This window comes from Phalangium opilio, unplaced genomic scaffold (genome assembly GCF_054372755.1).
Source record: "Phalangium opilio isolate 3A_F unplaced genomic scaffold, DU_Popi_V2 ptg000093l_1, whole genome shotgun sequence".
NCBI lineage: Eukaryota > Metazoa > Arthropoda > Arachnida > Opiliones > Phalangiidae > Phalangium > Phalangium opilio.
Window position 1 is genome coordinate 1,101,170 of NW_028324198.1, and position 12,417 is coordinate 1,113,586.

General features: G+C 40.1%; 1 long non-coding RNA gene across 1 annotated transcript; it reads left to right on the forward strand.

Moving 5' to 3' along the window:
- Window positions 1-11,623: 11,623 nt before the first annotated feature.
- Window positions 11,624-12,041, forward strand: LOC149640170 (uncharacterized). Its single transcript, XR_016372230.1, has 2 exons — window positions 11,624-11,741; window positions 11,817-12,041. It is a non-coding gene; the product is annotated as an uncharacterized LOC149640170 (long non-coding RNA).
- Window positions 12,042-12,417: the final 376 nt, after the last annotated feature.

Sequence of the window (12,417 nt, forward strand, 5' to 3'; positions counted from 1 at the left end):
CGGGACTCGAACCCACGCTCCCGAAGAGACTGGTGCCTTTAACCAGCGCCTTTGACCACTCGGCCACTATACCTGTAAACAAAAGGAAACTCAGTCTATTAAGCAAAAGCTTAATATTATTAATCCTAGAAAACAAAATAGGCTGATAGAGGCGGGATTCGAACCCACGCCCCCGAATAGACTGGTGCCTTAAACCACTCGGCCACTCTACCTAACAGCAAAAGGAAACTCAGTCTATTAAGCAAAAGCTTCATATTATTAATCCAAGACAACAAAATAGGCTGGTAGAGGCGGGATTCGAACCAACGCCCCCGAAGAGACTGGTACCTTAAGCCGGCGCCTTAGACCACTCGGCCACTCTACCTGAAAGCAACAGGAAACTCAGTCTATTAAGCAAAAGCTTCATATTATTAATCCTAGAAAACAAAGTAGGCTGATGGAGGCGGGATTCGAACCCACGCTCCCGAAGAGACTGGTGCCTTAAACCATCGCCTTAAACCACTCGGCCTCTCTGGAACCAAACCGAAATATAAAAGCAGCTAAAAAACCCTTAAATTTCTTGCTAAAAAATTAGCATGTTGTAATTATTTAAAATGTACTTCATTTAAAAAATTTATATTGTTTCCAATGTACCTGATTTTAAAATTTCAAATGTACCTTTCTAAAATTTCAAATGTACCTGATTTTTAAAATAAATAAGAAAAAAAAGGTTGTCTTCCTTAAAAATACTTTTAAATAAGCTAATAAATAAATTATAATTCAAAGAATATTAATACCAACAAGTTGGGAAAGCCAAAATTTTACCTCTCCGAGTGGAGATGACTATCACTACCCCTTAAACAACCTAAATATATGCATTTATCGCTTTTTTTAATTCTTTGCAAGTAACTTTGGAAAGGGTCATGTTTGCCCCGCGTGCTAGCTAGATTGTGGCACCAGATATAGTTTTCCCAGCGGGATTTTTATTTTGGCGGGAATATCTCGTACGACCTCCTCGTCAAGACATCTCCCGAACGTCCTTCAATTTATTTTTTTAAGCCTAACACCGGCATCCTCTTCCCACACAAACAGTTCATACGTACGAACTGAACTACTCAGTGGATCACGTACTAGAGGATCCACTCACCCTCCCCAACCCCTTTTTCCGATGGCAAATATCACATTCACGGCAAACAAAAAAAACTTGGGGTGATGGTATAGTACAAACAAACGCGTGGTCAATGTAGGAATTGCTGGTTAGAGATGGGGGGAAGTAAAAAAAAAGGGCCAAGAAGTGATATCTAGTTTATTAGGGAGAAGGTATAAGATGCCAAAGTATTCACGCGCCATAGTCTCAGTCCCCCTTCCAGAATACAAGGGGGGACGTAAAAGGAGGCCGGGCTACTTCGCCTCTCCTCAGTCGGAAAATAAGAATTTTCGTCATTCGCGTCGCGTTGACGTGATTTTTCAAAAACCAGTGAGATGCTGGTTGTAATTTAGAGGCGGGGATTGACTCCGGACCTACGTTTGGACTGGAGATAAAGCTAGAAATGTGACGAATTTACACCTCTCCCTAGTAAACTAGATATCACTTCTTGAAAGGGCCTAAAATAATCCCCACTAGTTATTCTTGAGTTGAATGTCTATAGACCGGTTCACGGGTAGTTGAGCGGTTTTCAAAAGAGCGTTTTGGAATAAAGCGGCTCCCAAAACAGCGGTTTGCAAAACCGCGTACTAGCAAAACCGCGGTTGCTGTTTCCGCGTTTCTCAATACAGCACTATTTCCCAAAACAGCGGTTGCTGTTTCCGCCCAAACTGTGATTGATAGGGAGGGAAATCTCTACTATATTAAGTATATAGGACAAAGAACAATATTATGCAAAAAGGAGTAGTGTTATATCGAAAGTAAATATAAAATGTAATTTTTTGGAAAAGGCATATTATTTTGGGAAGTTAATGAAGATAAACAACAATATTTTGGAAAAGGCGTACTTTCGTACGCTCAAGATATAAACGCTGTAATCAAAAATGCGCTAAAACGAGAAATGGCTATAATGGCAAACGCGTTTATGAAAAAGCCGTTTTGGACAATGTTGTTTTGATAACACGCCCAATCGATAACATACCCTATAGACCTTGCTGCGGGTTAACGTTACATTTAGTAAGTATGACCATAAATTCATAAGATATGTTCCATTAAGTTTGTCACTGGTTACTGAGACCTTGACATGAAGTGAGTGAGGTAGGTCATAAAATCTCGTAAAGAGACGCCTGGTAAGGCGCTCTCAAAGGCTAAGTAAGATATGTTCCAAAAGTTTGTCACTGGTTACAATCTGGAGCTAGTCACGAAGTGAAGTACGTAGGTCATAGATTCGAGGTAAAGCGACGGCTGGTGAGGCGCAGTCAAAAGGCTTAGTACAGACTAAATAGGACCTAGATGGCAGTCCTGCAAAATTAACCGAGTGTAGTCAATTATTGCAAGTTGTTCTCGGACTAGCCCTCTGTAAGTCTCTAGCATTACGAAGTATAGATAGTGTCATACTTATAGAACATATCACTTATAAACTTATGGTATCACCTATATATAATTTCCTAGTGAAGTTTATGGTGTCTCCGAGGTAGCTCGTTGTATATATAAATATCCTGGGTACATATGGAGTCAATTATCCATGCGTAAGACCAATCCTGTACGTGTTTGGATCTAAACCAGTAAAGAGACATTCAAATCCCCTAGACATTTGTAATGTCACGTTTCCATCTGAGAATGATGTCTTTTGACGATTATGCCTTATTCTTTTCTTTTCAAAAGGCGTTTAATTTTCATTAATTGTTAGTGATTAATTAATTAAATATGATGTACTCACACACTGCTTCAAGTCCATTTGTAAAACCAAAACTGGTAGTCCGTTAACATCTTGATGACAGGTAATTCCGGGTCCATAATTAAACGTTGTTTAAGCCTTTTCCTGTATTTCAGCTCTAAAATATATCAGTATCAATTAGTTTTTAATAAAATTTTCATTCGATAAACAATGTCAAATTTTATGTGGGGAAATATCCAGTTTGGTAAGGAAAATATTTTCACCATATATGTGTACGAGATGGCGCTTATATTACCGTTGTGACAGGGGTCTTCCTTAAATTATCGTTGATATTTTAGGGGCAGTCAGAAAATTTTTATGATTGAGTAAAGTTTCATCCTAAAATTAACGTGAATTTTTTGGGGCTATTCACTTTTTATTGAATCTTTCGGTTAGATTGTATTGATGACAACAGAATATATTATTTCAATTAAAATAATTCAGTAAGAGTAATAAAAACGTATACTTACAATCCGCGACCTTGGCCCAAATAATTAAGCAGTCGACAGGGTCACGGGGTTGAACTTTGTTTATTTTACGGTAATATAAGCGCCCTCAAGCGTAAAACCACAGCGAACTAAATTGGTTAAAAAAATATTCTCGCATCGCGACACGCATGGGCCTAGTTTATTTCGGAGGCTCCGATCCAATATATGTATGTACAGAGAATGTCGGCGGTTCTAATTTCGGCCTGGCCTGGTCTCTGTAACTTTGATTGCGGCGACTTTATGGGGGTTGGCTGTTTATTACGTCGTGTACTTCTGTTTCTTCCCCTCAACCCCCCCCCAGCCGGGTCCTTGAAGCGCGAACCGACGTAGCTCTCCGTATACCGAACTAATCTATGCTAGGTGAAGGTGGGTGTGTATGAATTTATCGGATATCTATATTTCATCGTTAACCATATAACATACCAGTAGAATATCTTAGAAGTGCCCGGCCCGATACCAAAAGGGGAAGGATATTGGCCTAATTTCGTTTCCATTGGGTCTACCTTTGTGGAATCTTATTTATAATAAAGGCCTTTTCAGACGATACAACTTTGACTCAATGGGATGTCATAAACCTTAGGAACAGATATGGCACCCTAACATCGTGGTTGTTGTAACATTTATCCCCTCCCTTCTTCTTCTTTTTCTTCTTCTCTCCCAGCGAATGATTAAATTCTCTTCAATAATGGACAAATCGAGTAGAAACTTCCCGGCCGGGCTCCGCTCCCTGCAAACTTCCTTCTCCTTCCCATCTTCATCCAGCTCTTGGCTTCACTCCGTCCGTCCGTCTCTGACAGTTTAATTCTCGCGAACCCCCCAAGAACCCCCCGGCCCCACTCTCTTTCCTGGCCCAGAAAAATTTCCTTATAAACAACTTCATTAGCAATTCCCTCTCGTTACTTCCTCCTTTACTTCCTCTCCCCCCTCGGGGTAAGGGAGCGACCCCTCTCACGTGTTTTTATACAAACCCCTCTCCCTTCCTACTCCCGTTTCATCTTCCTTGAAGGAGAAAAACCCAAGACTAAGAGATGAGGAAGAGAAAGGATAATTGTGGAAGTAAAAAATAAAAGAACTGGAGCGGAAGTTGGTCCCAGTTCCGATCTGCAGTTCTTCAATGTGTTACGCCAGATAGACAGGGTGCGTTTCAACCCCTGACTATAGCCAACGTTGCAACTTAAGTTAACGAAATTTAGTAAAGCAAACGTTTGTGCCAGCGCCTGCTGCAAGAGGAACCCGGGTTCGATCCCGGACTGCAAGTTCCCTCCCTAATTGTTTAAGTGGTTATACTCCGCTGTCTTACCCTGTTTCTCTATTCTTTCAATACTTGCTGAGGTTAACGGTAATAGTTAGTGTAGGGCGCTGTCGGTTAGCTGTGGGGCAGACGGGGCTAGCCCCCTGCACCCCTCTATGCATTGTAAAGAAATTCGCCCATCTTTTTAATTTTGGATTTGAGAGAACCTAAAATTTGTACAGTTTATTTGGCTATGTTTCGTAATTAGACCATTTTAAATGCGAAGGTGGTGATATTGTAAGTTCATGAGATATGTTGGCCATAAGTTTGTCACTGGTTACTTCAATTTGAAGTAGGTCATAGATTCGAGGGGGTAAAGCAAGGGAGGCCTGGTGAGTAATGCGGACTAAATAGGAAAACTCTCTTTGCGTGGGAAAACTCTCTTTGCCTGGGTAAACTCTCTTTGCCTGGGTAAACTCTCTTTGCCTGGGTAAACTCTCTTTGCGTGGGTAAACTCTCTTTGCGTGGGTAAACTCTCTTTGCCTGGATAAACTCTCTTTGCCTGGGTAAACTCTCTTTGCCTGGGTAAACTCTCTTTGCCTGGGTAAACTCTCTTTGCGTGGGTAAACTCCCTTTGCCTGGATAAACTCTCTTTGCCTGGGTAAACTCTCTTTGCCTGGGTAAACTCTCTTTGCGTGGAAAAACTCTCTTTACGTGGAAAACGGTCTTTGTGTTGGGAAACTCTTTGCGACTGAGTTTAATGGTTAACCAGCGACCCCTGGTTTTACCTCCAGTAAACACGGCACAGAGTCAAATAGTCAATGTCCACGGAATGAACTTCCGGTTCTCGAATCATGTACGCTGTGAATTAAACCCCATAGGCACTAGGCAACGATTAAACCCGTTTTTAGGGACTCCTCTTGCTCTGTCGCTTAAGTATAAAAAATTAACGGTAACCGAAAAGTAAACTCTTAATTTGATTAGTACAATCATAGTAAGTATAAAAGATGAAGTATGTTGAAAACGTTTTATTACAAGGTATAAATATATTCTAACGAACCTGTGAACGAATTTTACTTGATGTGTAGAAAACTTAAATATAAAATCATGGATTAATTAACTTATATTGTCGCCCTAAAATTCTGTCTGAACCGCGAAATTTAAAACTTTTTGAAGCTGTAAGGGTTGTTTCAGCGCTAGGCATGGGCCTAGCATGTCAATTGCATGGAACAAAAAAAATCCAAGATAAAGCCTATGTTTAGTCAAGGTTTAGTTTAATTTGATTACTACAATCATTGCGAGTATAAAAGATGAATTACATTGAAGAATTTACTTTTTTATTACACTACGCATACGGAGTAAATATATATACGAATCAGTCGGCTCTAAAAGTTAGATTAACGCATGTAGATTTACATAGGGATATTGATATATCATAAGTTACGTTCCATATCAAGCATACACCCATGATATTTATTAAATTTTCTTACCTACCTTTTTCTCCATAGAGTTCCAGTCTCTAGATGGAATTATTCTATGAACTTTTAACGTGATTAATGAAGTAAAATATTTTAGAAATTATACTAATTAGAAGATGAAGTTTTTAAATTATTTCTAATCATATTTGGGAATAGGCTTGCCGGCAGGCCTGTGCGAGTACTCGATCAAAGGCGAGTACTTGATCGAGTCTCGAGTCGAGTACTCGACTCGAGACTTGAAAATCAAAATTTTAGGACTTGAGAATAATTTCGAGTCCTCAAAAAGCCTCACTACTGGACTCGAGGAGGACTCGAACTGAGGCTTAACACCATATCAAGTCCAAAAATATTTATTATGGATAAAAAATTTATTCTTTTTTCGTCTCTTGTCAGCACGCACAAATCTACATTACATAGAAGCCTAGCTTTCCCGTGCTGACAACCGAAGCTGCAACAAAGTATATATCGAATAAGCTGCCTTCGGAGATAGGGAGTTGCCTATCCTCTAGCGTGAAAACAAATTTACTCACGCTCATCCTTTATCCATGTATTTCGTCTGAACTCGGTGACTCGGAATTTCAAGTATCGGAATTTCGGTATCTAGTGGGGTTTACCGTTTTACCGATTTAGATTTTAGAGAAGACAGATGATTGGACAAAAATTTGACGTCAGCTAGAACATGTTTATTGACGTTTGTATACTTTTTATATCCAAGCTGTGATATTTGAACAAATGAAGAGTAAAAAATAAAAGATATGAAAATATTTAGCCTTGATTTTGACATGAAATAATTTACTAGGACTCGACTGGGACTTGATATAATTTATCGGGACTCGATACTGGACTTGAGACGTAGTTTTGAAGCTGAATTTAGGACTCGAAGACTCGATACCAGTTAAAGGACTCGACTCGCGATTCTATAAGACCTTTTTTTAGGACTCGAGACTCGACTCGAAGCCCAAAAAACTGGACTCGCACAGGCCTACTTGCCGGTGTTAATCTAACTTTTAGAGCCGACTGATTCGTATATATATTTACTCCGTATGCGTAGTGTAATAAAAAAGTAAATTCTTCAATGTAATTCATCTTTTATACTCGCAATGATTGTAGTAATCAAATTAAACTAAACCTTGACTAAACATAGGTTTTATCTTGGATTTTTTTTTGTTCCATGCAATTGACATGCTAGGCCCATGCCTAGCGCTGAAACAACCCTTACAGCTTCAAAAAGTTTTAAATTTCGCGGTTCAGACAGAATTTTAGGGCGACAATATAAGTTAATTAATCCATGATTTTATATTTAAGTTTTCTACACATCAAGTAAAATTCGTTCACAGGTTCGTTAGAATATATTTATACCTTGTAATAAAACGTTTTCAACGTACTTCATCTTTTATACTTACTATGATTGTACTAATCAAATTAAGAGTTTACTTTTCGGTTACCGTTAATTTTTTATACTTAAGCGACAGAGCAAGAGGAGTCCCTAAAAACGGGTTTAATCGTTGCCTAGTGCCTATGGGGTTTAATTCACAGCGTACATGATTCGAGAACCGGAAGTTCATTCCGTGGACATTGACTATTTGATTCTGTGCCGTGTTTACTGGAGGTAAAACCAGGGGTCGCTGGTTAACCATTAAACTCAGTCGCAAAGAGTTTCCCAACGCAAAGACCGTTTTCCACGTAAAGAGAGTTTTTCCACGCAAAGAGAGTTTACCCAGGCAAAGAGAGTTTACCCAGGCAAAGAGAGTTTATCCAGGCAAAGGGAGTTTACCCACGCAAAGAGAGTTTACCCAGGCAAAGAGAGTTTACCCAGGCAAAGAGAGTTTACCCAGGCAAAGAGAGTTTTCCCACGCAAAGTGAGTTTTCCTATTTAGTCCGCATTATTCACCAGGCCTCCCTCGCTTTACCCCCTCGAATCTATGACCTACTTCAAATTGAAGTAACCAGTGACAAACTTATGGCCAACATATCTCATGAACTTACAATATCACCACCTTCGCATTTAAAATGGTCTAATTACGAAACATAGCCAAATAAACTGTAGAAATTTTAGGTTCTCTCAAATCCAAAATTAAAAAGATGGGCGAATTTCTTTACAATGCATAGAGGGGTGCAGGGGGCTAGCCCCGTCTGCCCCACAGCTAACCGACAGCGCCCTACACTAACTATTACCGTTAACCTCAGCAAGTATTGAAAGAATAGAGAAACAGGGTAAGACAGCGGAGTATAACCACTTAAACAATTAGGGAGGGAACTTGCAGTCCGGGATCGAACCCGGGTTCCTCTTGCAGCAGGCGCTGGCACAAACGTTTGCTTTACTAAATTTCGTTAACTTAAGTTGCAACGTTGGCTATAGTCAGGGGTTGAAACGCACCCTGTCTATCTGGCGTAACACATTGAAGAACTGCAGATCGGAACTGGGACCAACTTCCGCTCCAGTTCTTTTATTTTTTACTTCCACAATTATCCTTTCTCTTCCTCATCTCTTAGTCTTGGGTTTTTCTCCTTCAAGGAAGATGAAACGGGAGTAGGAAGGGAGAGGGGTTTGTATAAAAACACGTGAGAGGGGAGGCTCCCTTACCCCGAGGGGGGAGAGGAAGTAAAGGAGGAAGTAACGAGAGGGAATTGCTAATGAAGTTGTTTATAAGGAAATTTTTCTGGGCCAGGAAAGAGAGTGGGGCCGGGGGGTTCTTGGGGGGTTCGCGAGAATTAAACTGTCAGAGACGGACGGACGGAGTGAAGCCAAGAGCTGGATGAAGATGGGAAGGAGAAGGAAGTTTGCAGGGAGCGGAGCCCGGCCGGGAAGTTTCTACTCGATTTGTCCATTATTGAAGAGAATTTAATCATTCGCTGGGAGAGAAGAAGAAAAAGAAGAAGAAGGGAGGGGGTAGAAGAAATGGTATACCTGGGATAGATGTTACAACAACCACGATGTTAGGGTGCCATATCTGTTCCTAAGGTTTATGACATCCCATTGAGTCAAAGTTGTATCGTCTGAAAAGGCCTTTATTCTAAATAAGATTCCACAAAGGTAGACCCAATGGAAACGAAATTAGGCCAATATCCTTCCCCTTTTGATATCGGGCCGGGCACTTCTAAGATATTCTACTGGTATGTTATATGGTTAACGATGAAATATAGATATCCGATAAATTCATACACACCCACCTTCACCTAGCATAGATTAGTTCGGTATACGGAGAGCTACGTCGGTTCGCGCTTCAAGGACCCGGCTGGGGGGGGGGGTTTGAGGGGAAGAAACAGAAGTACACGACGTTATAAACAGCCAACCCCCATAAAGTCGCCGCAATCAAAGTTACAGAGACCAGGCCAGGCCGAAATTAGAACCGCCGACATTCTCTGTACATACATATATTGGATCGGAGCCTCCGAAATAAACTAGGCCCATGCGTGTCGCGAAGCGAGAATATTTTTTTAACCAATTTAGTTCGCCGTGGTTTTACGCTTGGGGGCGCTTATATTACCGTAAAATAAACAAAGTTCAACCCCGTGACCCTGTCGACTGCTTAATTATTTGGGCCAAGGTCGCGGATTGCAAGTATACGTTTTTATTACTCTTACTGCATTATTTTAATTGAAATAATATATTTTGTTGTCATCAATACAATCTAACCGAAAGATTCAATAAAAAGTGAATAGCCCCAAAAAATTCACGTTAATTTTAGGATGAAACTTTACTCAATCATAAAAATTTTATGACTGCCCCTAAAATATCAACGATAATTTAAGGAAGACCCCTGTCACAACGGTAATATAAGCGCCATCTCGTACACATATATGGTGAAAATATTTTCCTTACCAAACTGGATATTTCCCCACATAAAATTTGACATTGTTTATCGAATGAAAATTTTATTAAAAACAGTACCGCTTCTGGCTGGGCTCGAAACACCAACCTTTCGGTTAACAGCTCAACGCACTAACCATTGCGCCACGGAAGCTTAGAAATTAAATGATCGTCGGGTATTGTGGAAAAACTTGGAATTTTTACGTTATTTATATGACTTCACAACAACGCTCCCGCGTGGACTAAAACCAACAACCTTTCGGTTTGCAGCCGAACGCGCTAACCATTGCACCACGGAAGCTTTGAAAAACAATTATCGTCACGTATTTTGGCAAAACTTTGACTTTTTATGTTACATTAGAGACTTCACAACACCGCTCCTGGCTGGGCTAGAACCAACAACCTTTCGGTTAACAGCCGAACGCGCTAACCATTGCACCACGGAAGCTTTGAAAAACAATTATCGTCACGTATTTTGGCAAAACTTTGACATTTTACGTTACATCAGAGACTTCACAACACCGCTTCTGGCTGGGCTCGAAACAACAACCTTTCGGTTAACAGTTGAAAGCACTAAGCATTGCGCCACGGAAGCTTAGAAATTAAATGATCGTCGGGTATTGTCGAAAAACTTTGAATTTTTACGTTATTTATATGACTTCACAACAACGCTCCCGGGTGGACTAAAACCATCAACCTTTCGGTTTGCAGCCGAATGCGCTAACCATTGCACCACGGAAGCTTTGAAAAACAATTATCGTCACGTATTTTGGCAAAACTTTGACATTTTACGTTACATCAGAGACTTCACAACACCGCTTCTGGCTGGGCTCGAAACAACAACCTTTCGGTTAACAGTTGAAAGCACTAAGCATTGCGCCACGGAAGCTTAGAAATTAAATGATCGTCAGGTATTTTGGAAAAACTTTGAATTTTTACGTTATTTATAAGACTTCACATCAACGCTCCCGGGTGGACTAAAACCAACAACTTTTCGGTTTGCAGCCGAATGCGCTAACCATTGCACCACGGAAATTGCCCCTGACGTATTCTTGACGACCTTTGTGTACTTGACTCCATAATAGTTTACGAGTAAATAAATTATACAATAGGGTGTTTCCGCCAGAGTAAAAAGGGAGAAGAAATAGGGGGCGAAAACCGGTTTTCAGGGGATGTCAACATGGCGTCCTAACGTGGCCAGAGCGGGAAGCCGGCAAGGGGGGAGGAAAGGGGGAAGGTAACTTGACGTCACGCGCAAATACCCTATAGTAATCTTGACCTATTTATCTACTACTCCTAGCATTCCTTAAATAGACCTGTCAATATTTGATTGATTGAAGAAATATTTTTTTACAGTACATCTTCAAGTATTGTCGTAAAAACCCACTACTGGAATGACGGATCAACTCTTTTGTTCTTTTGTAATACCGACTGTTAATTTGGGGGGGGGAGATTGGACCTCTTAAAAGCTATTGTCATACGTGTTTCAGCATGCCACCACCCTTCGTCATGTGATTTATATTCTATAGCTAATATACTGAGAGAAAGGACTTTGAAAAGTATATAAACCGCACTCCAACCATTTGGAGAATCATCATTTAGGAAACTATCTTCCAGATAACATGAAATCTGTAGTAGTTGACTTTGAGTATCTACACGGTAAGGACGAAAAATGCAACCTCGCAGTCGATCTGATAGTTAAAGAACTAAGTTGTGCTACTGTTACTAAAATTCCAGGAATAGTGTCATAGACATTTTTACCGCCTTATAGTCAATCTACGCTTCCTTCATCTACACAACGACTCAATAGCTACATCACCAGAAATTTACACGGAATCTCATTTGGACGAGGAGAAACGCCTTATCATAATCTTCGTCGCTGTCTCATGTTAGGTACCCGGTTCGCAGACCGTATATATTGCAAGGGTAATCAAAAATGTTTCTTTCTTTTTAAAATTTTAAATAAAGAAGTCATAAATTTGAATGACGTGGATTGTCCAAAGGCCATGGATATAGAAGGGGAGACACGTGTCACCTGTCTCTATGACCACCAATCAAACACGTTAGCCAGTCATCGTCCGTGCGCATTGGAAAAGAGCCTTTTATACGCTGATTTCGTATACCAGAACGAGGAGAGCATAAATTTTATGTTAATAGTGTAAAATTTTGAAAATTAAAGTTAAGTTTATTGCATTTAAATATATATTTCTTATTGGAATGCATAATAATAGATCATGAAGGAGAACGCTTTTCGTAATTGTTAGTTTGTATAATATACATTTTTTTATAATGGCTCTCTTTAATTAAAATGAGAATATTTTCATAGATATTGCATACGTCACAGATGGGGGGGGTAAATATCTCAAAAAATTCGATTGCGGGGAGGGGGGGGGGTAGTAAATACCCTCGTATAACGGGTAAATATTATAATTGCCTCAGGACGTTTCCCAGTACCATAGATTGCGAATGCGAACGAGAGAAAGGCCACTGATCGAAGATCTTTAAGTAATGCAAGGTTTTATTCTCTACCTGACAATGTATAAGGTCTATAATATAAAGGAACTTTTTC